Source organism: Harpia harpyja, chromosome 4 (assembly GCF_026419915.1).
Source record: "Harpia harpyja isolate bHarHar1 chromosome 4, bHarHar1 primary haplotype, whole genome shotgun sequence".
Lineage (NCBI taxonomy): Eukaryota > Metazoa > Chordata > Aves > Accipitriformes > Accipitridae > Harpia > Harpia harpyja.
In genome coordinates this window covers 18,736,373-18,763,868 of record NC_068943.1, presented here as the reverse complement: position 1 = coordinate 18,763,868, position 27,496 = coordinate 18,736,373, and the positions used below count along the sequence as shown (strand labels likewise).

The 27,496-nt window shown below is 36.9% G+C and overlaps 1 protein-coding gene across 5 annotated transcripts in view; it reads left to right on the top strand.

Moving 5' to 3' along the window:
* Window positions 1–27,496, top strand: part of PIBF1 (progesterone immunomodulatory binding factor 1) — a 132,305-nt gene that overhangs the window by 37,102 nt on the left and 67,707 nt on the right. The gene's annotated exons all lie outside the window — the stretch shown is intronic.

Here is a 27,496-nt window from a genome sequence, read left to right as displayed (position 1 = left end):
TGTCATGTGTCCTTAATTTTGGACTTGATTAATTGTTTAATCCAAATCTTTTTTTTCTAAAACGAAAAGTCAGTTCATTAACCAACTGTGCTACCTAGTCATTTACTCAAAGTGCTGCGTGTGAACTTTTTTTGCTTGGAATTGTTCTTAATTACAAGTAGTAATCTATTAAAATGTTAACTTAAGCATAGGCACAAATTAATTAAAGCTTTTAATTTTTATGTATGACTCCTAAATTGCGGTGGTGATATTACTGAAGAAATAGCGTTGCCTAAGGACTGAAAAAATGTCATTGCTAACTAGTGGTGTGAAACAATAGGGGTAGTTATAGAGTAAACGAGATGGGTCAGAGGACTTGATATCCATGCTGAGTTTCAGGGGTTTGACTTCAGATTAATTCTAGTTCAGGCTGAATGAGCCCAAGGGTGCCGAATGCCTTTTAGTGGTTAGAGTGCATTGTAGATGTTCTTGGATTTTCAAAAGAATTCAGTTAGCAAACTCTGAGATGGTGACTCCACAATGCAAATCAAAATGTGGAAATCAAAGCTGGTTAAGTGGGGGCAATCAGGAAACTTGCTTCAAAACTGATCTCCTGAGTCAAAACATAATGCTAATGTGAGTCAACCATGTGTTTCTTTCCAATGGGACTCCTACCTTTCACTGTGATAAGACTTACTATGACATGTGGGGAGTTCATATCTAACTGGAAGCTCTTCTGGAAAATAGGTCTGGTGTATTATAATTTTGAGTATACATTTTCTTGTTTTTAATGAAAATATCAACTTTATAGTTCTTAACACATTTATTTTTAAACTTAAGAACCATGGAGAAAATATTTTTCTGTTCTGCTGTATTCCCACTCATATAATGTGTCATTTTTTTCGTATTGTTGCTTTTTTTTGAGGAGGGAAGTTCCCCTGCAATCAGAAATATAGGAAGATTTTTAAAATGTAACCTTTAGATGGGGAAAAAAAGAAAGTTAGTAATATGCCATTTGTTGTCATCTTGTTTAACACACTCATGCTTCTGTCCTCCGGTAGGTTTCTCTAGTGATAAGCTCTCCAATTAAGTAAAACTCTCCTTTCCTCGATTTAAATAAGTTAATAAGTTTATTAATACTAGTTTTTGGAGTTCATAGTGGTAGATTATTCCTCAGAAGATTATGCTTTTTCAGAGAAAAAAATTCTGCTTGGGAAAATGGAAAATCCATACTTCCCTTCATTAAAATGTAGGGATGTCTCTTTAAAACTGCCTCACTTGTAACCACAGTACAGGTGTCAAGACTGATTTTTTTTTTTTTTCCCCCACATTCCAAATCATTTACCTAAATGAACTGCAAAGTAACAAACTGGCATGATGAATAAATGCCTTAACTTAAAACACCCCAAATTCTGAATTTGCTGTTCACTGTCATGTGGCAGTTCTGTGGAACAAAGAATTTTTCTAATATCACTAGAAACCCCCATGATAAAGAAATACCTGGGTTGTCCAATTCTATATTTAAGTGATTATAACAGCTAGTTTTACTTTAGTGAAAACAAGGTGACTCATTGTAGTTACCACTGGTATCATAATCTGTATAAACAAACATGTTTGAAAGCTTCAGAAGTATGTGGAATGTTGACTGGCCTGAATGGTGGTTAAATAAAGCCCCTGGCAAATCTTGTGATCAGAAGTGTAACTAATACCCAATTTTCTAGTCAAGTGCAGTTATTTTCATTTTTCTTACTGATGTTTGTGATAGCTTTTTTTTTTTAAACAGCTGTTTACAAATGTCAAGAAAATACTGAAGTGATAATATTCAGGAAAGAGTTATATTGGGAAAGAATCTGCTGTTTCAACCTCAAAGTAGATCACCGTGATGTCAGGATGTGAGTTTTGTTGCTCTCTTTGCTATTACATAGCTGTAAATTCTGTGTGAGAATCCATGTTTCATTTACCTGTGACAATGAAAAAACTTAACTGATTCGATATTTTGGATTAAACTATGGTCAATGTCACACATGTTCTAAAAAAAACTATGACCAGATGGAAACATTTTCACTTTGTTTTAAACTGCTGGCAATGTGACTAAGACTTTTTTCTAATTTTAAAGCTATTTTACCTCAGTTGAAAGTGTCTAGGGGTTGAATAAGGAGAGCAATTCTGTAAAAGCTCTATCATCTACTACATAGTAAAGTATAGATACTAAATATGTTCCAACTTTTCCTTCTCTTGAATAGTCCTGGAGTCTTATTTTCAAACTATTGACTGTTAATCTGTTACCCACTTCTCCTTGCCGAAAAAATCCAACTCAACAAAACAACAACAAAAACAGCACCAAAAAGTAGAACAAATGCATCCTGGTTTCCTATCGTTTTTTTCCAACTGGTTAAATTTTCTAGTTTCATAAAAGGTGCAACATCAAACTGAAATGGTTCCTTTGTTCAGAGTGGACTCTAAGGTCTAATATGGGGTGAACTCATACAAGAGCACTTCACCTCAGGGGGTTCCTACAAGAGCCATCTCTTGCCTTTGATTGTTCACTTTCTTTAAACCTTGAGGAGTATAATGTAATTTTCCAGGACCATACAGCACAGCTCTATCAACGGAAACTGGTTTAAAAATTCCAGAATTACTGGGAACACAAGGGAAATCCATAGATAGTTTGATTTTACAAAATCTTGTTTTTCTTAGTGACAAAAAAAATCTGTACTCTGTTACAGTTGATTGCTGCTCAAATGATGTACTCAAGGTGATTTTTCTTTTCCTGTCTTTGTAATGATAAAATGAGAAGTGTAGAAAAAACAAAGAGAAACAAAACAGGTATGGAGTAAACAGAAAAAGAATATCCAAGAAAATTGTGTTATGGCAATACTATTCCTCCAACTTTGCACTGGGCACTATTTATAAAAAAAAATCAGTTTTGTAAAAGCTAATGGGAGGTTTAAATTCCTGCCTCTGTCTATGAGGTAATAGGATATCTTTAAGTATGTACCTTTTTTTTTCTTATTTGAATATGCACAGGTGATGAAAGGGCATTTTTAAACAATGTTATTTTATAGTTGGGTTGAGTAAAGTCAGGATGATGGCTATAAAAAATAGTTTAGAGCCTTAGGTTTGTTCTATAAACATTTCAAAGGATTTTGGATTATCATTTAAACATTTCTGGATTGATGTATATAGCTCAGCTATTTAAAACTATGAGATTTTTAATGGACAATCTGCTACAGGTAAAAATACCTTTAGGAGTATTTTTAGTGTTTCTATTTAGAAATGCCTTTCTCAAATAAAGAGCAAAATAGAATAAGTCATTGACATTTCTTGATAGCAGTTGTCTATGCTTTGTAGGTTAAAAAAAGTGTGCAGAAAGTTCTCTGTGTGTTTGTGTTTACCTATTTAATGCTTTTCTTTCCAGTCAGCTGCAAGCTGTGTATACATTTTGGAGACTTCTTTTAGTCTATCCATTTATCTTTATAATTTGAGTCTTTTTTTTACCCCTGTTTTCTTTGTTCTTTGTAATTATGGTACTTTTTAGAATTCATTTGGAGGTGAGATAAATGCTATCTGATTTTAGTCATCTCTCTTAAACTTTGTAGGTGATGGAGGGAGGTGATCAATCCTGTTCATAAAATGGGTGTTTAAATTAGATGAAATTAAGATCCCTGTATCTTCTAATTAATTGCAGACAAGCCTAGAGGACTATCTTAGATGAGAAGATAATTGGATAAATTTACTGAATAAATAAATGTTCTACTTTGCATTTAGAATCTCTGCTGAGTATGCAGGAATCTTATTGTTAGATTAGCATTTATTACATTATACATTCATTGTTAATAGAAACATTAAAATTAATTATTTGTCCCTTCTATTAACATGTTTTTATAATCCGGATGTTGCTGACTGCAGTGACAGAATTCTACTCTTAAAATTAAGTCAGTGTATTTGTGTGCTGGACTTACTGCTAATATTTAAATGAGGGCCTATTATCCTTCAAGAATATTTGTATAAAATGAGGATTTAAATAATGAATAATAAAAAAAAAATGCTGAAAACTTCTGGCCAAAATATTTCTTTGCCAAAGCTGCCATAACCCTATATTAAAAACTACTGTCATAGCCCTTTACTCCTTGCTACTTTTGTATATGAAGCACTTTGTAATCCCTTGAAGCGCTATGTAGGTCTTGAAAATTACTACCACTTTAAATCTTCAGTTTAACTTCATTAGTGTTTTCTAAAATACTTTTTTTGGTAATAATAATTTGCTGCTTCTGTATTTATTTATGACTTCTATAGTATGATGTGTATATGTAATTTTGATGACACTTAGGATTTCTGTCAAAATAAAGCCGAGCCCTTTGCTGTCACTATGAGACCTTGTCTAGATTTCACCCCTAGTCAAAGTAACTACTACACATTTCCCATAAAAACTACCTTCATCTTGTTCTCCTGACTAGAAAGTTAAGTACGAGGTGCAGATAAAAGGGTAACATTCCATGAATGTCTTGGAAATTGCTGAAAGACACCCTCTTGGAAGTTCAGAATCTTTCTGACACACAGGCAGTGGGGTTGAGTGCACCCTCAGCAAGTTTGCCGACGACGCCAAGCTGTGTGGTGTGATTGACACACTGGAGGGAAGGGATGCCATCCAGAGGGACCTTGACAGGCTTGAGAGGTGGGCCCGTCTGAACTTCATGAAGTTCAGCAAGGCCAAGTGCAAGGTGTCCTGCACATGGGTCGGGGCAATCCCAAGCACAAATACAGGCTGGGTGGAGAATGGATTGAGAGCAGCCCTGAGGAGGAGGACTTGGGGGGTGTTTGTTGACAAGAAACTCAACATGACCTGGCAATGTGTACTTGCAGCCCAGAAAGTCAGCTGTATCTTGGGCTGTTATCAAAAGCAGCATGGCCAGCAGTTTGAGGGAGGTGGTTCTCCCCCTCTACTCCGCTCTCATGAGACCCCACCTGAGTACTGCATTCAGCTCTGGGGCCCCCCAACATAAGAAGGACATGGACCTGTTGGAGTGAGTCCACAGGAGGGCCACGAAAGTGATCAGGAGGCTGGAGCACCTCCTCTATGAGGACAGGCGGAGAGAGTTGTGGTTGTTCAGCCTGGAGAAGAGAAGGCTCCAGGGAAACCTTATAGTGGCCTTCTAGTACTTAAAGGGGGCCTAAGGAAAGATGGAGAGGGACTCTTTATCAGGGAGTGTAGTGATACAATGAGGGGTAACGGTTTTAAACTGAAAGAGGGCAGATTTAGATTAGATGTAAGGAAGAAGTTCTCCACTGTGGGGGTGGTGAAGCACTGGAACAGGTTGCCCAGAGAAGTTGTGGATGCCCCATCCCTGGCAGTGTTCAAGGCCAGGTTGGATGGGGCTTTGAGCAGCCTGGTCTAGTGGAAGGTGTCCCCGCCCATGGCAGGGAATTTGGATCTTTAAGGTCCCTTCCAACCCAAAACATTCTATGATTCTCGAAGAAGCACTGAAATCCATAACAAAAACAGTTCTATGCATCCTGTATTTCTACTGAAATGATTAGGGAGGCTCCTACTCTTTTTCCCTTTTCTTCTGAGGAAGGGTTTATTTGGAGTTTACATCTTAATGGATGATTCCAAGCTGCATTTTAATAAACAGAAGGAGAAAACCTAATTGATTTGATCAAATAGGTGAGTAGTAGTGTTAGGAAGACTGCACACTTGCTAGGGCATGCCTAGTTGTCTTTGGTTCTTCCCTAATAAGGTTCTCAAAATTTTGCATTCTTAGCTAAGATAGTGTTCTTCCAGAATGAATGTTTTAAGCCCTGTAACCAGTCACCTTGTAACTGTAACTGTCTTGATGTTGTAGAATTATCCATGTAGAGACTCATGGGAATGATAAGTTAGTCTGATGGCTGACCTTTCTGAGCTTCATTACATCTGGAACGCAGGCTTTGAAGTTTGTTCTCTTACTGTGCAAGGAATGTACAATGATTATATTTATAGCTCTAGAAATCTTTTTATTTCAGTTCCTCTTGCCCCAGCTCCTAAGAAGTAATTCTCACAAAATATTATTAGCCTCTGAAGGATGCTTTGGGAAGGTTGTGATATGAACATATCCTCATATCATAAAGATTTTCCTTAAACCTTGACGTTCTTGCTTTACCTGTTCATTTCCTGCTAGCCAAAATGCCTTAATCTTAAACATTAAGATTATTAAAGGCAAAATGATAAAATACTGTGATGGCTATTACGCTGAGTACCTAAGAAACTATTTACTCTTTTTAAGTCCTTAGGTTTTTTGCTAGCCTGGAAATGTATCAGTGTCCTTCAAGAACAACTTTGAAAGCAGTTATAAATTCCTTCAAAGAGGTATTGTATTATATGATATAAGGCAGCTGTTGCTTAGACTTCATATATTTCTTGAATTATTCCACTGCAGTCCATGATTTTACTATGATTGTTAGTAACCCTCATGTATACAAATGTTTTTGTGATTAGCTGTGCACAGCTTCTCATTAATGATTTAGAACTCATTACCGAACGATGTTTCAGATGCTAAAACTTTACATGGGTTCAAAAGGAGACTGAAAAAGCTCAGAGATAAATTTGAGAATTACTTAAAAAGTAGAAACCACATCCAGTTTAGGAAATCCTTGAGGTAGAAATAGTTGAACACTAGTGGCAGAGGATTAGGGAGAAATACAGTCTATGCAGAAGGTTTTCTTGCTTTTCTCAAAACATATACTTTTGGCTACAGTTGGAGACAGGATTATCAGGCTACATGGGCCTTTCGTCTGATACACAACAGCTATTCTATGTAGCTAGTCAATGTAGAACAGAACAGAAGCTATGAAACACTGGGAAACTTCTTAACCTGTTTACTGTGTGTGCTTTGTGTCCCTTTGAAAAGTGTAAGCTGGGTGTAATGACAAGATATAAAATAAAGCATTTATATGAAGAGGAAGTTAACGTGATTTTATTTATTTATTTTTTTTTAAAGATTGTTACATATATCAGGTTATCTATGCAAATAATACTTAGTTCTGGAATGTTTCTAACCATTTGAGCTTGAGGGATTAAATTTGTGTGTGAAGCCCCTAGCAGCATTAGGTAGCCCAAAACATTAACACTTCAATGGCAGATGAGAAAAAAACCTGTTTATAGGAAACTCCAAGTACATGGGTTTTAGAATACGGAAGAAGAACAAGTCACAAATAACAACATGACCGTAAATACGTGCAGTGATTGTTAGTTGCATATGTCTACCAAAACTGTGTATTATAATGCCTATTCAAAAGCTAAATTCTTCAAAGCTGGGACATTGTGTTTTCTGTATGGCTGTACAAAAATTTTTATATTCAAATGATGGCTATTTATGTAATATTAAATTTCAGCCTAATAAAACCATAAAAGTTTTCTTTTAATAGTAATTATCTTCTGGAATTACATTCTGAGTCTGTGGTTACATTCCGATTAGCCTCTGGAAAATGATGTGATGCTATACTCATATCTGGGTAACTAACTTGAAGAACAGTCTGTCCAATTAGGTGTTTGTGTGGTTTGAGAAGGAAGTTACAGCTTTGTAGTCTTACGGACCTCACAGTAAACTCATGGGAAACTCTGCAATGTTAGTCATGAAGACTGATATTTATGAGAGCGTGCTTTGGGCTGAGTTTTGGCCAGACCTTGTCTTCTGCAGAATCACATTCAAAGTGTTGAGAAAATGTTAGGTATAACTGGAAGCCTAACTCCACTGCTCTCATCCTGGTCTTCACTTGCATGGTGGCAATACCTGTTTCATCTAACTAATTCTCATGAATAAGGAAAATGGTAGTATGTTGTTCTGGAATTGAGGGTAGCTAGTCCATTTGTAAATGAATAAATGAAAGACTATGAGTAAATGAAGGACCATCATACTGTGTTCATGAACATACTACCAAAACAGTGTATCTCAGTGGGCCAAGGTACACTGAGGCCATAAGCCACAGGGAGCTGTTTGCCTTGGGCATTAGCCCATCCAGCATTGAATATGCCTAATTAATCTTAATCATTTTGAGGACTTCCCAAAAGAGAGGGATGTATGATATTTACATGTAGTGCTCACAGCTGATGAAACCACTGTTCACAACTGATGGAACAACCATGCGAGTCCTTGGCAGCCTGTTTGCAGTTTTCTCTCTTCATGAGATTGGCTTGTCTGGTGACCAGTGCCTCTATGAGGAGAGGCTGGGAAGACCAGGGTTGGAGGGCTAAATTCCCTACTTCCCTTTTGTATAGTCATGTTTCTAGATAAGATTTCCTCAAGAACGTATCCCAGACTTTGTCAAGGTTGGCTCAGAGTTGTTTACATTCAGGGAGACCAGTACTTTTTTTTTTTTTTTTTTTGAAACTACATGCCTTCAGCACTGAGGTATTGCATCATATATTGGATAGTGGGAAGGCCATGTCCCTTAGTTTACTCAGTGCAAAGCTATTTAGATAATTTTTACAGCTGTTTGTGTTTCTAGCTAAATGATCTAAAGGCACAATTGTGTCTACTTATATGACTGTCTGGGTAACTTTGTAAGAATATTCTGTGAAGCCAGCAAAATGAACATGCAGTTAATGAACTCTGGTTAACTATGCATTGAACAAGAGCTTGCTAAGGAATACCTTGATCCCGGATAGCTGTAGGATGGTAGTGTGACATATTAGCAGCATTTTTACCAAACATCATATAGCCATAGTGGCACTTAGATGCGACATGACATTTGAATCGTGGGGACACCAAAAGGTGGTACTACTTTGAGTTATTTATGGTATCAGTGAGTATATAGGTGTGAACTGGTTTTATATTTAAAAAAAAAAAAAAAATTACTTGCAAACAGAAGTTTAGCAAGACCCAAGTGAGATGGGAACATTTGTTCTGGATGGGCCTCTGAGGGGAGCACTGCATGAAAGTATATATGCTGGACTGCTGCTGATGGTAGCTGGTGATGATTAGTGAGCGGATTTGTAGTTCTCTGGTAGGAGGAGTATGGTGAGAGACAGTAAGGACAGAGAACCTAGGAACTGAATAAACCCAACAGAGATGGAATGGAAGGGTGCATATGAAAGAGTAAATCAAGGGGCTTTGCTACAAGCAATAAAGGGCTTCTGTAGTTCTTACTGCTAGGTAGAATTCATAAAGATGTTGCTCATATGAACATATACTACCCAACCCTTTCTCATAAGCCCTGTTTATTAGCAGTTTTTGTACTTGAAAGGAAACTGATGTTGATGACTGAAGACGATATTGCACAGACCACCCTACAAACTCCTTTCGTGAAACATGGAGAGGGTAGGGATTGTGTGTGTGTGTGCGCCTGCCCCTTATAGGTACTCCAGAAGCAAAAAAATTGCCATAGCTTATGCCTGCTTCTCACTCACAGAATAAATATTCATATAGGCAGCATAACTTGAGAAACTTTCTCTTGAAGGGAAGTAAAATTTTCCAATCAAGTGGTAGTTTTGTTTTAGAAATAAGCATGCTAGAAATATAATTTATGTTCCTTTGAGATGAAGCTTGGGTGTTATGTAAAATGCTTATACCTGTCAGTCATTTAGTCTTTTCATAAAATGTTAGATTTCATAATATATACGTAAAATGTAAATGTACATTCTTGCACTTACAAGTCTATTTGTAGATTTCTTCTAAAATTTAAATACTGGATATATTGTCAAAATGCTGCAACTCTTGGCTGATATTTTAACATAAATACTACTGCATGTGTATGTATATAATCTAGTTTAAGCTTTGATGTGGAACTTGTCATCTGGAATTGTTTTCATGGATATTCTAATTGTTTCGTGGAAAGTGTTCGTTGCCATGGGTAAACAGATACAGAAGGGCACTGATTCATCTGATTCATCCCTTCTGAAATTTTGCTTAATGTTTGCTCTGATTTCTCTGAGATCTTAACCTTTTCCTTTCCAGAAATGTAATCTAGATCGTAAGTTATGAGACGCTTTAAAAAGCTGCATATTCCTATTTTGACTTGGATACATTGCTGGGGTCACTAGAATTCGTTGTGGGTTGTAGAGAGGGGAAGAATTTGTTCCACTCAAAACCCTATGGGAAGGAGAAAAGGTTTTGTTTGTGCAAAATGGTACCAGAAGTAGAGGAAAGTGTTTAGAAACCCTAGTCCTTCTCTTGTCTTCATATGCCTCTCGCTTCAGGCAATTAACTGTCTCTCGAATCTCTGAGTATACTCAAGATAGACTGTTTCTCTAAACAGTAGAGGACAAACACAGTTTGACTGATGTAAATCCCATGCTCCTGCAAAATGCCCAGAATTAGGTGAAGTCTCCGTTAATATCTTAATTCTAAGAATTTTAGACCTAAACCCATGTGAGAAAATATTAGATCTTTTTTGTCTGTTGCATGTTCATCTAGGACACTTTTGTTTTTACAGGCAGTGTACTTTTTAGAAGCTAGTGAGGCTGGGTTTTTTGGTTTTAGATTTGTCCCTTATGACACTCTGTTCCCAGTCACAAGTTATGAAATCTGGGTCTAATTTCTGTGTTATGTCAAAATTCTGGGCTTTTTTCAAAGTATTCTATACGCATAGATAAATGGGATACGTTTCAGGTTTATTTTCTCAGTGCCAGATGAATGTCTCTTTTCAAAGAAAGAAAAAACTTTTTCAAGTAGTGCATTTGCTGCAAGGTACTTGCATTATTAAAGTGTGCAGGTGAACAGAAAGTAGTTGACATGCTACAAGTTAGAAAAGAGGTACTTCATGGTAATTTGTTTGCCTGCCAGGGCTCTCCCCACCCCCCCTGCATTTTCTTACTTTGTAAAATAATCAAATCTTCCTTTTGTCCTTTGTCTCAAATGGTTATCTGTTTATACAGAGCAACTGTATTAAACAGCTTTAGTTTAATCATTAGAGTAAGCAAAAATAATTGCAACCTTTTTTATTGCTAAATTGATATCCTTTGGCAGAATTATTTCTGAATTATTTTTAAAGATAGTCTTTACATTTATCTTTGTAAGTCTCTTTTGTTATGCCAGCTGTCTAAATCTTTTCATAAACCTCAGTTAAAAGAAACATATTTTCCATGATTATTTTAAAATATAATGTTTACTGGAAGGGAAGTCTAGTGAATTCCCACAGATGAAGTGTGAGTGTATTTCTCCCACTTGTAAATGAGTTCTTATTTCCTACAGTACATATTCTGGTACCACAATGAGTCATTTTCAACATGTTTTAGTTTAGCTTCTAAAACATTTAAAAACTTGGCAGATACATGTAAATGAATGTTACATCCAGTTTTAGAAACTGCTTCCAAATAATATTTTACTAACATGATGACTGTGAATAGACCTTTCAGAATGCAGAAGTGTCCTCTGTGATAAGCCTAAAAGCATTTGCAGAGGTCTTATTTTTATTTTGTTTTTCTTACCTTTAACATGTTTTGGTTTAACCATCCTGTAAAATAGGGAGAATACTTTTGTGAAAAAGCCTTAAGGTTTACAGGCAAAATGTTGTGAATGGAGTATTTTAGCAAGGCAAGTGATAGCTTTCTTCGGGTATATGAACTGAATTTTGCAAAATTTCTTGCTATTTTATTTTACAATTTTTTAATTTTACAACTTTTTCAAAATAAATATAGTGCCATCTCTGTTTTAATATGATATTGTTTAAGGTTATATATGCTATTCTACACTTTAATCTGTTTCCTAATATGTTACTTTGACAGTTCAAATATTAGAAAAGAACTCAAGACTAAATAGTTTGTATGATTAAAAGGGACTTATGAGTAATGGGGGTGGAGTGGGAGGAAGATGGGGGAGGCAGACCAGGCATACTTAGATTAAAAACCAAACAAACATGAAAAACAAACAAAAAGCCACAACTCAAAATCACCAGTGTTCCATTTGTGAGAAAGTTTATTTTCATTTATCTATTACTTAATATTTCTTATTTTAACTTCCTTGTCCTGGCTTCCTGGTATCTGGAACATTTATTATAATGGGACCTTGGATACGTTGCTCACGTGTTGATACCTATGCTTAGACACACTCGCATTTCTGTAGTCTGGATTTGAATACCACCCTAAATTTTTTCCAGTTGTTGGCAGCATTTGTCTTGTCAGTTTAATATGCATGGTAGGGATAACTTTACAAGTCTGTGATTATTCTCTGTTCCAACTTTAACCATCTGTATGTTGTCCGTGATGCAACACCATGTTATCAGTAAGTTCTTACTGTAATTACCACCCTTAAAAATTTCTTTAGCTTTTTATTAGACTCAAGAAGATGGGGAAAACATTTAAAACTTGGATTACTATGTCTTTCATTTAAAGATTTCCTGGAATCCCTTTTCCCTTAGTTGTGTGGTGTAACATGTAAAGGAAACCTATTTCAAAACGCTTCTTCTCTCCCCTCTCCCCAATTGGTCTTAAATATATTAACTTTTCATCAAGGAGAAATAGAAAAAAGGAGGGGTAGAAGTTAGTTTAGGGGATTGAGAGTCAGACAAATACATTCTTCTCCTTCCATTATGTGTAAGTTGTGAAACTTGCAGAAGATTGATGATAGGCAAAAGGGGAAAGGTAATAAAGATGAGGGGTGGGGAAAGGCATAATGTGAATTAAAAAAAGAGAAAACAAAAGAGATAGTCATGAAAACTATACTGAGTGGGATTCATCTGAGTGTGGAATATATAGTGCAGTTTGCCAGTCTTTCTCTTTGGAAGAGTGGTCTAAGCCAGGCAAAGACAAAACAGTCGCATGAAGGGATTGGGTGAGTGGAAGGCAATGTGTTGGGGATGGTGGCAGAGTCCATTTCTTCCACTCTGCCCATCCAGTTACATCTGTATAGCTGTTTGCAGAGGTTGAAACTGTAAATCTTATTGATGGTAACTTATTTGACACGCATTTAGTTCAGTACAAGGTGAACATCTCCTTCCAGTAGTAACACCAAGAACCCTTGAACATCCATTTTCAAAGAACTCAGTTTCATTCATACCACTGTTTCAGAATCCTGTGATCTTTTTGAAGCTTTTTTTTTTTTTTTTTTAGTGTAATATACTCTTAGATTTTGGAGGAGTTCAAACATTAGTTTCTGAGAAAAGTAAGTAAATGCAACATGGATTTCAGTACAGCTTTTACTGTGGCTGGCATCAGTCTTGTCTAACTTTAAATGCCTGTGCTGGGATGAAATCATGTCTATAAGGTACTTGTTTCTTTCCATTGACTTATAAGGGAGTCTACATGACAGGCTCAGATGTAGCTACCCATGTTGTAAATGTCTGAAGCTAGGTGAGGCGAGTCCCACCTGTCTTTTCTGAGTTTAAATGAGTTCAGCATAGACTCTTTTCACAAATTCATGGTTTGGGGAGCTTTTAGGCTTTACCATCATTCTTACTGAGTCTTCTTTCAGTACAGAATCTTTAAGCCTTTAAGAATTTGTCAAATGCTGGTCATAAAATTGAATGTTTTCATTATGAAGTATGATACACTTTATATACTGCTTTTTATTTGCCCCCCCCCCCTTTTTTTTTTTTTTTAAATGGACTCTGCTGTCTTCCATGATTGGAAAGATTTTGACTGACAGAAGTTCATTGAGATTACGTAGGTCTAGAGTTGTGATTATACAAAGGATAAGATCTGGTTAATAAAACTACAGAAGATAGGAAGATACCATGCTCCTTCAAAGTTTTCAATCTTAGTGATCTTACAGTAACTCTTAGAAGAGGTACCACACCGAAATAAAGAGGAAGTTTGCATTTGTCTTTTTAGAGAAAATGGGAGAAAGGACAGACAAAAATTGGATAATGTGCCATACTGTTTCCATAATATAAAATACATGTAAGCCTCTTGGGGTCTAAATGTGACAGCACCACTAAACAAAATATGCGTGGCAAGGTTTTGGTAGCAGGAGGGCTACAGGGTGCCTTCTGTGAGAAGCTGCTAGAAGCTTCCCCTATGTGTGACAGAGCCAATGCCACCCGGCTCCAAGACGGACCCACTGCTGGCCAAGGCCGAGCCCATCAGCAACGGTGGTAGTGCCTCTGGGAGAACAGATTTAAGAAGGGGAAAAAGATGCTGCGCAACAGAAACTGCAGCCGAGGAGACGAGTGAGAATATGTGAAACAACCCTGCAAGACCCCCAGGTCAGTGAAGAAGGAGGGAGAGGAGGTGCTCCAGGCGCCGGAGCAGAGATTCCCCTGCAGCCTGTGGTGAAGACCATGGTGAGGCAGGCTGTCCCCCTGCAGCCCAGGGAGGTCCACGGTGGAGCAGATATCCACCTGCAGCCCGGGGAGGACCCCACGCCAGAGCAGGTGGGTTCCCAAAGGAGGCTGTGACCCCGTGGGAAGCCCACGCTGGAGCAGGCTCCTGGCAGGACCTGTGGCCCCGTGGAGAGAGGAGCCCACGCTGGAGCAGGTTTGTTGGCAGAACTTGTGACCCCGTGGGGGACCCACGCTGGAGCAGTCTGTGCCAGAAGGACTGCAGCCCATGGGAGGGACCAATGCTGGAGCAGTTCATGAAGGACTGCAGCCTGTGAGAAGGACCCACATTGGAGAAGTTCATGATGGACTGTCTCCCATGGGAGAGACCCCACAGTGGAGCAGGGGACAAGTGAGGAGTCCTGCCCCTGAGGAGGAAGGAGCGGCAGAGACAACGTGTGGAGAACTGACCCCAACCCTCATTCCCTGTCCTCCTGTGCCACTGGCGGGGAGGAGGTAGAGAAATCAGGAGTAAAGTTGAGCCTGAGAAGAAGCGGGGGGGGGAATGTTTTAAGATTTAGGTTTTATTTCTTATTATTCTACTCTGATTTGATTGGTAATAAGTTAAACTAATTTCCCCAAGTCAAGTCTGTTTTGCCTGTGACGGTAATTGGTGAGTGATCTCTGCCTGTCCTTATCTTGACCCACGAGCTTTTCGTTACATTTTCTCTCCCCTGTCCAGCTGAGGAGGGGAGCGATAGAGCGGCTTTGGTGGGCACCTGGCATCCAGCCAGGGTCAACCCACCACATTGTACTTAAAATGTAATATATGGTTGATAAGTACAGGTTTTGCACGCGCTAATGGCTTTCCAGCAGGTTGTCATAGTGATATCTGGGGGCAGATTTTCCTTGACTAGGTTCCACTGAAATTTTACCAATACCTCCTCAAGCACCACCTAACCTCAGAGGCACTTAAAATCAGTCTGCATTCCAAGTTGGAGCACATCTAGGTAGAGGTCCCTGTGCATGCTTGGAAGTCTCCTGGTTTGGAAAGCTAAGTGCTTTTTTTGATATGGGTAGGGAGGTGCTTGAATTCTGTTCAAGTCCCTGAAGGGCCTGTTTTTATTAGATCATGGCTAACTCATTCAAATGCATTGACTTCACTCCAGAACACTGTTAGAAGAGGAGGTAATGGCTAAGCTTGCCTCTTCTGTAACGTGCTTTGAGCACTCGCCCAGGAAGTTCAAGACCTTGGTCCTTTCCCTCTCAGGCTCCCTAATTATTTAAACAGGTTTTGGTGTTACCTGGAAGTTATGTCAATTTGCCCAGAATTGTTGGCAGCAAGTGTTGATATACATAATGTATAAGTTAAGCAAAATACCACAAAAGAGGAAAAAAAAAAAATTTGGTGGATTTTTTTTGTGAAAGCTGATCATACAAGTCCTAAAAAAAAATTATAAAAATACAATTAAAATATAACTTTTAGACCTTTTTAGCTATGTTAATTGCCTTTTTCCATTTCTTTTTCCATTATTAAAAAACAAACAAAGATACAAATGTGGATATTGGCAATAAAGTAGTTACCTATAAGGTTTATAAACATAATTTTGAGAGTGAGCCTTTTGTATCATTGATTCTTTTGTCATTGTATGTAACCATCTTTTCATAAAATAAACGCTGATCTTTACTATTCCTAGTGGCAGCTTTTCTAGTTGTCATGTTCAGATGGAGTTTTAATTTCTGTTCTAAGATTATTTTCTCCTGGTTTATAACAAGGAGTTCTGATGCTAGCATTAGTCCTTAAACATCTGTTGTTTTGCCCTCTTAAAATCTTAGTCAGACTTTATTTTCCTAGGTTGTAGCTTATTTGACTTCTCATGGGATAGATTCCTTGTTCTCTTGAACATCTGAGTACCATTTCTTTTAATCTTGACCTTCCTTCCTTCAACACAGATAACTGGAATTCTGAAAAATGTTTCAGATCATTTCCTGCTCTGTCTTGTATGATACCATCATTTCCACTAGATGTACCGTAGTGATTCCTGGAACTGTTATGTCTTTTGCATAGCTGGATCATGTTAGCAGTTTAGTTATCCTGGTATCATGTAATGAATCTAGATCCTTTTCCTCAGTCTGTTCTGTCTTCTGTCTGGATGAAGAGAGACACCACCTTAAGTTTTCTAGCCCTTTAAGTCCTGAATTTGTATGTGCATTCTTACTTGTTTTCGTGATTATTCTATTAATGTAAGAACCATGCTCTCTGGCATATCAGAGTGGCACATCGCTCTGGAAGATGTGCAATCTTTTTGCTCCAAGTACTCAACATGAGATACAATTCACCTAAATGTAAGTGTACTCAGCGTGTGTACTACAAAGGAGTTGCAAACGTCCAAGATACCATTATAATAAGTGGAAACTTAGTAAGCACAGTTGGTGGGGTTTGGAAAGTCATTCAGCTGACCAAATAAAGATTGCTGCTTCAGGGCTGTAAAGGGTTCTCATTATAACCCTTTGACTGCAGTGACTAGATTTCTACCAGTCATACTGGAAACCTAATTTACAGGTAGGTGCGTAAGCCTTTCTAAACTTAGATTTAAAAAAATCACAGAATGGTTGCAGTTGGAAGGGACCTCTGGAGGTCGTCTGCTCCAACGACCCTGCTGAAGCAGGGCCACCTAGAGCTGGTTGCCCAGGACCATGTCCAGATGGCTTTTGAGTATCTCCAAGGAGGGAGACTCCACAACCTCTCTAGGCAACCTGTGCCAGTGCTCCATCACCCTCACAGTAAAAAAAAAAAAAAAAAAAAAAAAAAAAAAGTGTTTCCTGATGTTCAAATGGAACCTCCTGTGTTTCAGTTTGTGCCTGTTGCCTCTGGTCTTTTCACTGGGCACCACTGAAAAAAGCCTGGCTCCGTCCTCTTTGCACCTTAGTGGTCTTAAATGTACACAGCTGAGGTAGTAATGAACTATATCATCTGAGCAAACAATGGAGTCTTTAATGTAGAAGCTATAAGTAGTAGCAGTATGATGATACAATAAAAGATAATGTCATATGAATGTCAAGGAATCTCCGCAAACTTAACCCCTACAGCACTTTCATAAAGGAAGCATTTGAAGCATTTCAGAGTTGGATTTAGCAAAACTCAGTTTATGTGAAATACAAACCAATCTTATGTTAGTGAGATAAGAGTAGATTGACTGTGAGTAGGTTTTATTTATATTTTCCTATCCCATCTTCCTTTTCTACAGCATTCTCTAGACTGAGATGTGATATGATTGCCTAAGCAACAGTTCCTGAAACATGTTTTTAATCTATATTTTTAGTATTCTTTTTCAAATCTTCAGCTATTCAATGATGTGTCAATAGCATACAAAAATAGAATTGCTAAAAGAAGAAATTAAGTAGGTTGCAAAACTTACAATTTTAGCTCTGGTGTATGATGCTAAACAATGTAAACTTTCATTAATGAATTGTGGGGGAAAAAAATAACGTTTGTGAAAAGTGCGAATACTAGTAAGTTGTTTCCTTGTTTTTATCATTTAACAGTTCATACAAACCTGTCGAGGCATTTTTTTCTGTATTAGCTAGTTATGAAAAATCAGAAAATGAATTACCCCAGTTTCTCTGTAATTTTTGTAGTTGCGTAAGTATTAACTCTTCTGTACATTTTGTTTAGCAGCTACCAGATTTAATTATGAAAATGTTGACTAATGTTACTTTTTCATCTTTTAGAAATATGTAGGTTTTAATCACGTTTGTTTCGCTAATTACTAGGCATATGGACTATCCTTCTGTGTCCTATTTTAAACAGAAACTGTTTGATCTGTAAGAATGACTTTTTAATACACTCTGGGTTTTAGGAAGAGAGTAGTATAGATTATGTTACAGGTCAAACAATAGGCTTGCCTTTCACTTGCCTGCTACACTTTAATATTTCACCTATGTATTATAGCTTGTCAGTGAAATGATTAAATATGTTAAAGCATCGCTTCTTAAATTCTGTCTTAGGATATTAGTACTTATTATTTTTCCATAATGTTTGCAATTCCAGGAGTTTTTGTACTTACTTGCCTTGGCATTCCTACTCCGCTTACCACCCTACAAAATAAATCTTTGTATATTTAAATTGATGCCAAGATGCCAGCAGTACAAATTATAATGTATGAGTCATATTACAAACTCTTAGAGCATTTATTGGTACGCTAGTACATTCCTGTGAAATGACAGTCAGATAAATTTATATATGTATAATCACTGAAAAAGATTCTTTGTTGATCTTGCATTTCTGCACGTTTTAAATCAATTCAATGATCTTTAAATGTGCTTAGAAAGTAGTCATTTTCTCTTACTGCCACATTAATGCTAAAATAGTGAATGAACCATTTAAAAACAATCTTCTGAAATACTAAACTAAATTTATTTGAAAATTAGAACCATGATATATTTTCTGAATTAAAAATTGAGTTTGTGTATCTGTGGAGGGAATATAATGAAGGAGAATCTACTAAAATAAGAAAAAAAAATTTCAAAGGTAACTGAAATGTGATTGTGCCAAATAAAAGAATAGTTTTGCCAATATGACACTGATGCATATAAATGGTTTTCTAGATCTTTACAAAAATCTGAGTTCTAGTCCTACCAACTGAATTGTGCTCAAGACCTCTTCCTTTTGCTATTTTTGTCATTTTTTTCAATTACAATTTCAGAAATTTCATCTTTATTGCATGCTAATAATGATAATACTTAGAGAACTAATAATAATGCTTTCAGAAGGCCTTGAGAAAAAGATATTTTTTAATACAATCCGAAAAACACACATACAATTTTACTATTGAAACTCAGTGGCAAAAAATGGCAGCATGGTTTCTCTATCACAGAAAGTGAAAGAAATATTTTTAAATAGTACTGTAGAAAGTTTTCTTTTTTTCTTCTCAAGTCACTTCAATGTCAAATGCTCTCTTTTTTTTTTTTTGAGCTCTGTTTTGCTCTTTGATATTCTTTTGAACAGTACCAACCTCTACATTTCTTTTTTTTTTGAAGCTGCGTAAACTAATTTGAAGTCAGTGAGAAATGTAGAATGGGAACTGTACATGCCATTAGAGCTGTGGAAACTGGAGTTCATAGGAGAACAGTACCAGAGCAGTCAGTATTGTTACTTTTGTCGTTGTAATTTAAAGTATAAAATCTGACAAAAATATTTGCAATAGCGACAGAATTTTCTTTATTAAATCCATAAAAATAAATGAATATGCAAGTTATAATTCTCCTTCTAGTGTATATTTTAATTACTTTCTTCTCTGCAAAGTTTATGGTCCTGTTTTCTGTCTTAATAAGAGTACCAAATACTGCAGTATGCTTTTATTTTATTAATCATATTGCATGCCATATTTGATCATGATCTGAGAGATGCACTGAATTACTTTAAACACATGCTTTAGATTCCTATAGATCCATAGTACAGTTGTTGAACATACCCTGCATTTCTAAAGAAGCAAAAAAAGATTGCTCACATTCATACAAGAGCTTGCTTCCAAGCCAAGAATGACAGATGCTGGTACAGCTGAGAAATGTAGTGTTTTAGGAAAACACTCAAACAGTAGTTAACTTAGGTCAAAGTAGAAAAAAATTAATTTAAGATGCCTTAGTCTAGACTGGACTTAAAGGTACTTGAGGTGTAGATGTTGGTTGTACAAACTGTCAAGGATTATGTTCCAATTTGGTAAATCTGCAATATCTGAATGAAAGAAATAGTTCTGGTCTCTGCTTTTATTAATTTCAAATGTGCCTAATGTCTTCCTCATTTTAAGTAAGTATATTTGCAAGAATTTTTTTTATTGTTTGTATTTTCATGTTGTAGAGTATGTGTAAATGATAGCATACCAAGAAATGGTGAAGAGGGGAGTTGTCTGTACGTAATCCAAACTTTTGTGGCCTGGATTTGACTTTACTGTGCCAAAGCAACATATTTGTCCTATTTTAATGTTGACATGATCAGCTAGAGTCTTTAAATTCATTCCATGTGCTATAGAGAATAATTCACGAGAGATTGATTGTCACTTTTAGCAAGAATATAAGATAAAGAGTAAATGGAAATTTGAAAAGTAAAAGAGAAGTGTTAATAAGACAGTAGTACTGAATTATATAGCATCGTGTATAATAGTGCTATACCTAGCATTAATACACACTGTTGTAGAAACACAAGAGAGGTAATGGCACAGACTCAACAGCGTAGCACTTAACATACCAAAAATCCTGCCACACTATTGCACTTAAGAAATGACAATTTTTGTTCCTGCAATACTGAAAACGTGTATGGTTTTACATAAATAAGAAAAAGAGTTGTTCTGAAAATTTTTGTTTGTTTGTTTAAAAAGGCCCTTAAAGATGGCATAGAAGTAGTAACTTCTCAAATCTAAGTCATTGACTTTACAAACCTACAAGTAATTCCTTGCAGTCCAGCAAGGAAGCTTGGGAAAGGTATTTCTTGTCACTGACAAAAAAAATCAAACCATCTATAATGGGTGAAAAAGGTGTGATTCTGCAGTTGTAACAAGTTTTATTCTTTGATTAATTTATAATGTTGTGTGTGGTGGTAAGTGGCAAATAACCAATAATTCATTTGGCTTTAAAAAGAGATTATATTTTATATAAACAAGCAAGTTCTGTTGAATTGTGTTATATTGTCTGTCTAGGAAACAGAGATTCGTAAAGAATAATTTCTTCTATTTTGAGGAGGCAATTTTAAGATGGGATAAAATGCTAAATATTCTGTATCTTCCCAGTGTTGGTGTTACAGGCAGAGTTGAATTAGCTTGATATTTTTTATTACTCTGAAGGGGAGAAGTTCCCTTGAAAGTTCAAAGAAAATTGTTCAAACAGTTTAAGCCACAGGCCACTTCAAAATAATCCCTGTTTAGAATTTGACACGTATCTAAAATACTGTTTCTCTCAAAGTAGATATTCTTTACTCTTACTGACATATTTTAATTCAAACAAGAATTAATTCAGGGAAGTCCTGTGTTTTATGTGGGTCAAACAAGCTGATCTTTGTGGTTACTTTTGACTATATCTAAGACTATGTATACATAGTTCATTGTGTTCTTGAATGTATCTGGTCTAGCTTTATACTAGTCTGTTCATATACTGTTATTAGTTTCAGCACGAAGCTAAGTGAAGACTAATTTGCTGTTCTGCTTAGCTTATGTATTGACTGGAGTCTTGGAAAATGCTCTTCATTATTGAAAGCCCAGGCCTCCTTTTGAAAACCTGCTGTGACCAAAAGAATTGCAAATCTTAGCAGCATTCATCCAGAAGTAACAACTTTTTAATGAAATACTGATTCCCGTAGGTATTTGTCTCCACATATGTGCATTCATACATTCAAGTCTAAGGACAGTTTCCTTTGTTTATCAGTATTCATGCATGTTACCTATAACCAACAGTCCCGCATTCTCATACTTAGTCCCTTTCAACATGAAGCTGAGGATACAGAGCATGAGGTCCAGAACTATACTGTGGTTTCTGCTTTTTCTTCATTTCTCCAGGGTTGTCACCTCCACCAGTAGCTTTCTTATTGAAGGTAACTTTCTCAAATTTGACGCTCATGTTTTTTGCTTACTCTGCTTTAAAGAGGGAAAATGGACATTTCATGCAAGGTCCAAAACATTGACCAAAAAAAGCTGTTACTAAAAAATCCAGGAAGAGTCTCTTCTGAAAGAGAGACCCCTTGACAAAAATAGGAAACCTGGATAGATGTCCTGTTCTGAGTGAAAGTGTGTTTGCTCTTCACTTTCTAAGATCTTCACACCCATGACAGAGACCTTTCACTTCATCTAAGGACTTTATTCCAGTAATCTGCTGATGTAAGGCTTAAGCTTCACTCTGGAGGACAATTTACACTCCCATATCTCTGGAACTTAAGAATAGGAAAAAAATATTCACAAAGTCCTCTGACTAAGTTCAGTATCATTATATGAATAATGCTGGGTTGACACTGTTTTCATATCATTTACTAACAAAAGTCAAAATGGGATCTCCTCACTTAGGAATAATGGATCAAATGGAATTGGTTCATCAGCTGACAGGAGTGTTGAACACATTAGTAAATAGGATTGCTTGTTCCTAGTTAAAAGACAATTAGAGTGGGGAGTGATGTTTTAAGAGCTATTTTCAAAGACCTTGGAGATAACACGTGATTGGTCATCTTACCTCAGACACCAACAGGGAGCAAGTGTAAATCTTTCTCTTCAAATTTGGATGAATCGGGAATGAATTTGAGAAGTTTGTTTTTATTTCCTAGCTGGGAAAGCTGCTGAGTGTTTTTCCTGTGTTGCTTTTGCTGGCCAGAATCATCTGTACAGTAAATCCCCAACACCCTGTAACAGTGGGGATTCTGCTAATGGAAATATACCAAGTAAAGTTCTTATAATAAGACTTTGTACATAGAAGTTGAGGAGACTGCTAGTATTCTTGAAAATTTTTCTTTGAAATTGAGTCAGATTTGTCATGTAAGCCTCAGATCCCTCCCCTATCAGGAGTGCTGCTAGGTTGTCGGAAGTAGTTTTCCTACTCATCACAGGCATTGCGTAGCCTGGTATGAGGAAGTATTTGTTAACGTGTGTGGCTGAGTCAATCAGATTCTTGACTTATGTTATGGCTAGGTCGCTGACCTTTTTTGAGGTAATGTGTCTAGGGCTTCATTACATACTGTAGTTTGAAATGTTTGGCCCTTTAACTCTGTCAGGCAACAAGAAGAAGAATTCCTTTCCCTCTTACTCTTCTGCCCTGAAGTATAGCTGACATGCTTTCATTTGATGTTAACAGACTCAAAACTTTTAAATACTTTGTTGTGTGTGGCAGAGTGATCCTAGGGAACCTTGATGTCTTAGAGCTTTCTCACGGGATGAAAAAGCTCTAATATTTGTAATCGTAATCTAGTAGAGCCTGTGTCACAGTGATGGTTCCTGATGTGAGTTCACCCCTGAGATTTGCACTGCTGTGTTTTAACTCCTGAAACCCTTGGGCTTTATATTGCTTTCAGTATGGGTAGGGAATCTTCAATAAGAACTGCAGAAATCAAATCTACCTATAACTGTTCTTTAAGGTGTGTTTTCTATATGTACATTCGTAGCACACCCTGTTTATTGCTTGCCTTTGAATGTGCATTTATGGTTACCAGGAATTCTGAGATTGGGAAGAAGTGAGAATACGGGCCAAACTCCACCCCATTTATGTAACAGCAGTCAAAGTATTAGCCTGTGTGCCCCATTAGCATTGCAAAGATGAGCATGCTTCAGTGTCATGTACCTATAAACGCTGCATCTTCAAGAACAGCTGACAGTAAGCAGATTTTCTTGTTTTCTGAAAGACTGACTCCATTTTGAATTAAGGCAAGTTGAACTATTAGCTTAAGTGGTTTTAGATTAAGCTTAGAGTCTGGTTCCAACCTGGTTCAGACTTTAACAGTGGCAGAATGGAATGCTGAGAATGGAGCTCAGCATGGAATAGAGTTTAAAGTCCTGTGGAAAAGTATTAAACACCTCCATCTACTTAAACCTTCTTGTAATAAAGAAGGCAAAAGAATTGCATGTCACACAAAATAAGGTTAACTGAAGTACAGTAGTAACTAGACTGTTTTTCATTCATGACCTAAGTATTCACACAAAACTGGTAACCTGTATGGTCAGGCCGAAGTGCAACAGTTCATTCTTCAAATTTTAAGGGGAAATTAACTTTTCCTGTCTATATCTTAAGTCCTTATTAAGTGGAAGTCTTGTAAACCATAAGAATACAAAGGATTAGAGCCATGTTTTAACATACTGTTCAGTGAATGGGTTCCTTTGATAAAAGGAGTTAATGTTAACAATATGGCTATGTTAGAGGGAACTTCCCAGCTGCTGTTCAGTGAGTGCAAGAATTGCATCTTCAGTTGCTTTGTTAGTTGCATGATAGATGTAGCCATATTCTAGGGCTCCTAGCAGAAAGAATGGATAATGACAGGGATGAAATGATACGAGCACTGAATGCACAGAGTCATAGGAGCTTTCTCTTTCTATTCCACAATAAAAAGATGTCTACTTTGATATGCTATGATCTAACAGTTAAAAAGTTATAGTCTCCAGGTACTCAGTTGGGACAGGGAATATTTGGAGATCGGGAGTGTCTTTTCTACAAGTCCCATTAGGGGAAAAGACCCGAAAGAACAAACATTTGTTTTCAAGTCCACTACAAGAAGAAGAAGGAACATTCTATTTCTCAGATGTGGTTATTGCAGGGATTGTGATAGTTCAGCTGAAGAAAGAACTGATTAAATGGTGTGAGAGAATGGAGAAAATGGGAGGAAAATACAAAAATTAAGACAAAGATATGCAGGAAGGGAGAAGAGAGCTGGACATAATTAGAGGAAGCAGAGAAACAGAAAACTTAGTTAGTCTAAGAATTATATGCACTAAAATAAATACATTTCGGTGCTTTTTGCTGTGGCCTCTCAGGAGCCAGGTGATAGTTATATCACATCTAAGACTCTTCTTAGAAGGTATGCTTGAAACTTTTATTGCAAAGCCTGTTAGTATCCCTGTAATTCATTAATTCTGACTTCCTTTTTTTCTTTTCAAACCTGGATTTTGTTTTCTCTTTTTTAACTGCTTCCCACAATACTACCCTTCTCAAATTAATAACTTTAGTAGTAGAAAAAGTAGAAGAGCTATATAAAGGCAAACTTTTGTCTGTCTATAAAAATTTTGTTAAACTTGTCAGGCAACTGATAAAATACAGAAAAGTATGTTGTGAGAGCAAATATGCTCAAGAGCAGAGATAGCTTGGAGTTAACTGATTATTTTTCAAAATAGTTACTGCATTTTTTAAGTATTTTCATCTTTCACATGCCTCAGCAGGTAATATAGGATAATTTGATAACTGAAGAATTTATTGGGATAGGCTGCTTTATAGAAAACTTTGATTCATTGGACTTTTTCCTGCTTAGAAATGAAGAGAAATAAGTTTGTTTCTTTAGCGTCATAAACAGCTTGGTGATGTATCTGTTCAGGATTCATTTTTTACTCTGCTTGAAGCTTTTAAGAGCGTGCAGACCATGACTGTAGCTCCTTCATTTTGTTTTGGGCTGTGAAAGTATCTTCCATGTCCTCCTATGCTGTTGACGCGGTTGTCTAAGTGTGTTTATTGTTCTTACAATATCTTCAAAAGATTATCTGACTGATTTGAAGGACTTGTGCAGTTCAGGAAAAATAATTTTTGGAAGTAATACATGTTTCACTTCTGGATAATGACACACACGGATATCTACGTCTTAAGACTTGTAACAAACCAGCTAGTATACAACACTTTATTATTTGATAGTTGTCTCTAAAGCTGAAATGCAGTTGATGAGCTTGTTTTTTAAGTCATGTGAATGAAGAGAGGTCTTCACGCTGTCTACTTTGTTTTCCCTTTAATGGTAAAGTTAATGTGGTTCCAGTCACTATCATTGCAGAGGAAAGGATATTTCACATATCTTAGACTTGAAAGAAGACAGATCCAGTAATGCTCTGCTACCCATTGCTTGTCTGTCAGTCATTTTAGTATCCTTTCATTATGTAAGACCCATCTCTGCTAGCTGTTACCGTTAGTGTGTCTTTCCATCCTTTGCTCTTCTAACAAAAACTTCCCTGAGCTGCTCAGTTGCACTGCAGCATGCCTGATGGCCTGCAGGCAGCTTAAGGGAAGTTCCTTTAAGTTCTGAAAGACAAATGGAAATCCATTTATTTTTCCAGTATCAAACTTAGTTTAAAACAACTGCTGGAAGTACAGTTATAGTAATCTTTGTTACATGATTTTTAATATTTTAATAGCTTTTATGTAGCATTCAGATGCTAATAAGGAAATGCAAACTATCTTGTGTGTGACTACACATCATCCTTCTTGTCTTTGAAGGGAACAGATGTTTTTTTGTAAACGGCAAGCTCAGTATTAGCCAGCAGTGTACCCTGACAGCATCCTGGGCTGTATTAGCAGGAGAATAGTCAAGACATGAAGGGATGTCCAGTTTTGGGACATCCAGTACAAGTAACATGGTGATAAACTGGAGTGAATCTAGTGGAGAGCCACAAGAATGGTCAGGGCTGGAGCACTTGCCCTGTGAGGAGAGGCTGAGGAGGGGGTTTGTTCAGTCTGGCTGCTGCAGTACCTAACAGCAGTGCCCTCAGTGCCTACCAGGAGGTCACCGGGAAGATGGAGCCAGGCCCTTCACAGCGGGGCATGGTAGGAGGACTAGGGAACATCAGTTGAAACAGGAGATTCTGCCTCGGTATAAGGAAAAACTTTTTCACTACAGCCAAGCATTACTGTGGGCAGTCTCCATCCTTGGGAGTTTTCAAGACCCAAGTGGCTAAAGCTTTGAGCAACCTGGTCTGATTTCATAGCTGACCTTGCTCTGAGCAGGATGTTGGACTAGATACCCCCTGAAATCCCTTTCAACCCGAATTATTCAATAATTGATTTGCATTTGCATTGTTGAGTTCTCGTTTTTAAGGGGTAATTTTACTGGGGAATAAATGGAAAATTATGCAGCAATATGCTGGCCTCTCATATTTAGATTTTGATTATTTCTTAAGTCACTGCAAACACCAAGACCCTTCATTACATTAATTCTTAGGGGGAAAGTTGCTTTGCTGTCCAACATTGCTAACTGTAGCACTTTTAGGAACACATCCTTGACAATAGCAAGGTCTGCCTGTACTTTGAACTCTGCTTATCAGGAAATCAAACCTGTTACGTGTAATATAAAGGACATACCAATCATTTGTTAAATTATGGCAGTTTGAACTCTAACCTTCTGACCTACTCTGCCAGACTTTCAGTGGGGAAAATGGAGGGGGGGAGCAGTCTCTCTACTGATACAATAGTTACATATATCTTTTCTTTTTCAGATGTCAGAGAAGCTTTGTCTGATGGTCTCCCAGTTAGCTCTTATCTGAAAAGACTTTTCCCTACTTTCTCATTTTTCTCCCTGTCCTTTTCTGGGAAGCTTCAGTGACGACATTTCCTTTACTTATTTTTTCTTTGCTGATCATCTAAAAAGCTCCTTTTTTTCATCACTGTATAGAATGGAATTTTAGTTTTGATTTTACTAATTATGTACAAGTTACATTTGTGGAATTCAGAACTTAAATATTTGTATATTCATTTCTGACTTTTTTAAGGACATATATGGCATTCCAAACATTTTTCTTCTGTTTGTAGCTGTCTGTGGCTTTAGTGCTTTTTAGATTTTATTTGTTAAAAGGAGAGAGACGTTTCAGTACTGTTGTTGTCACTTATATAACTGCTGTTCTGTCAATCATTTCACATT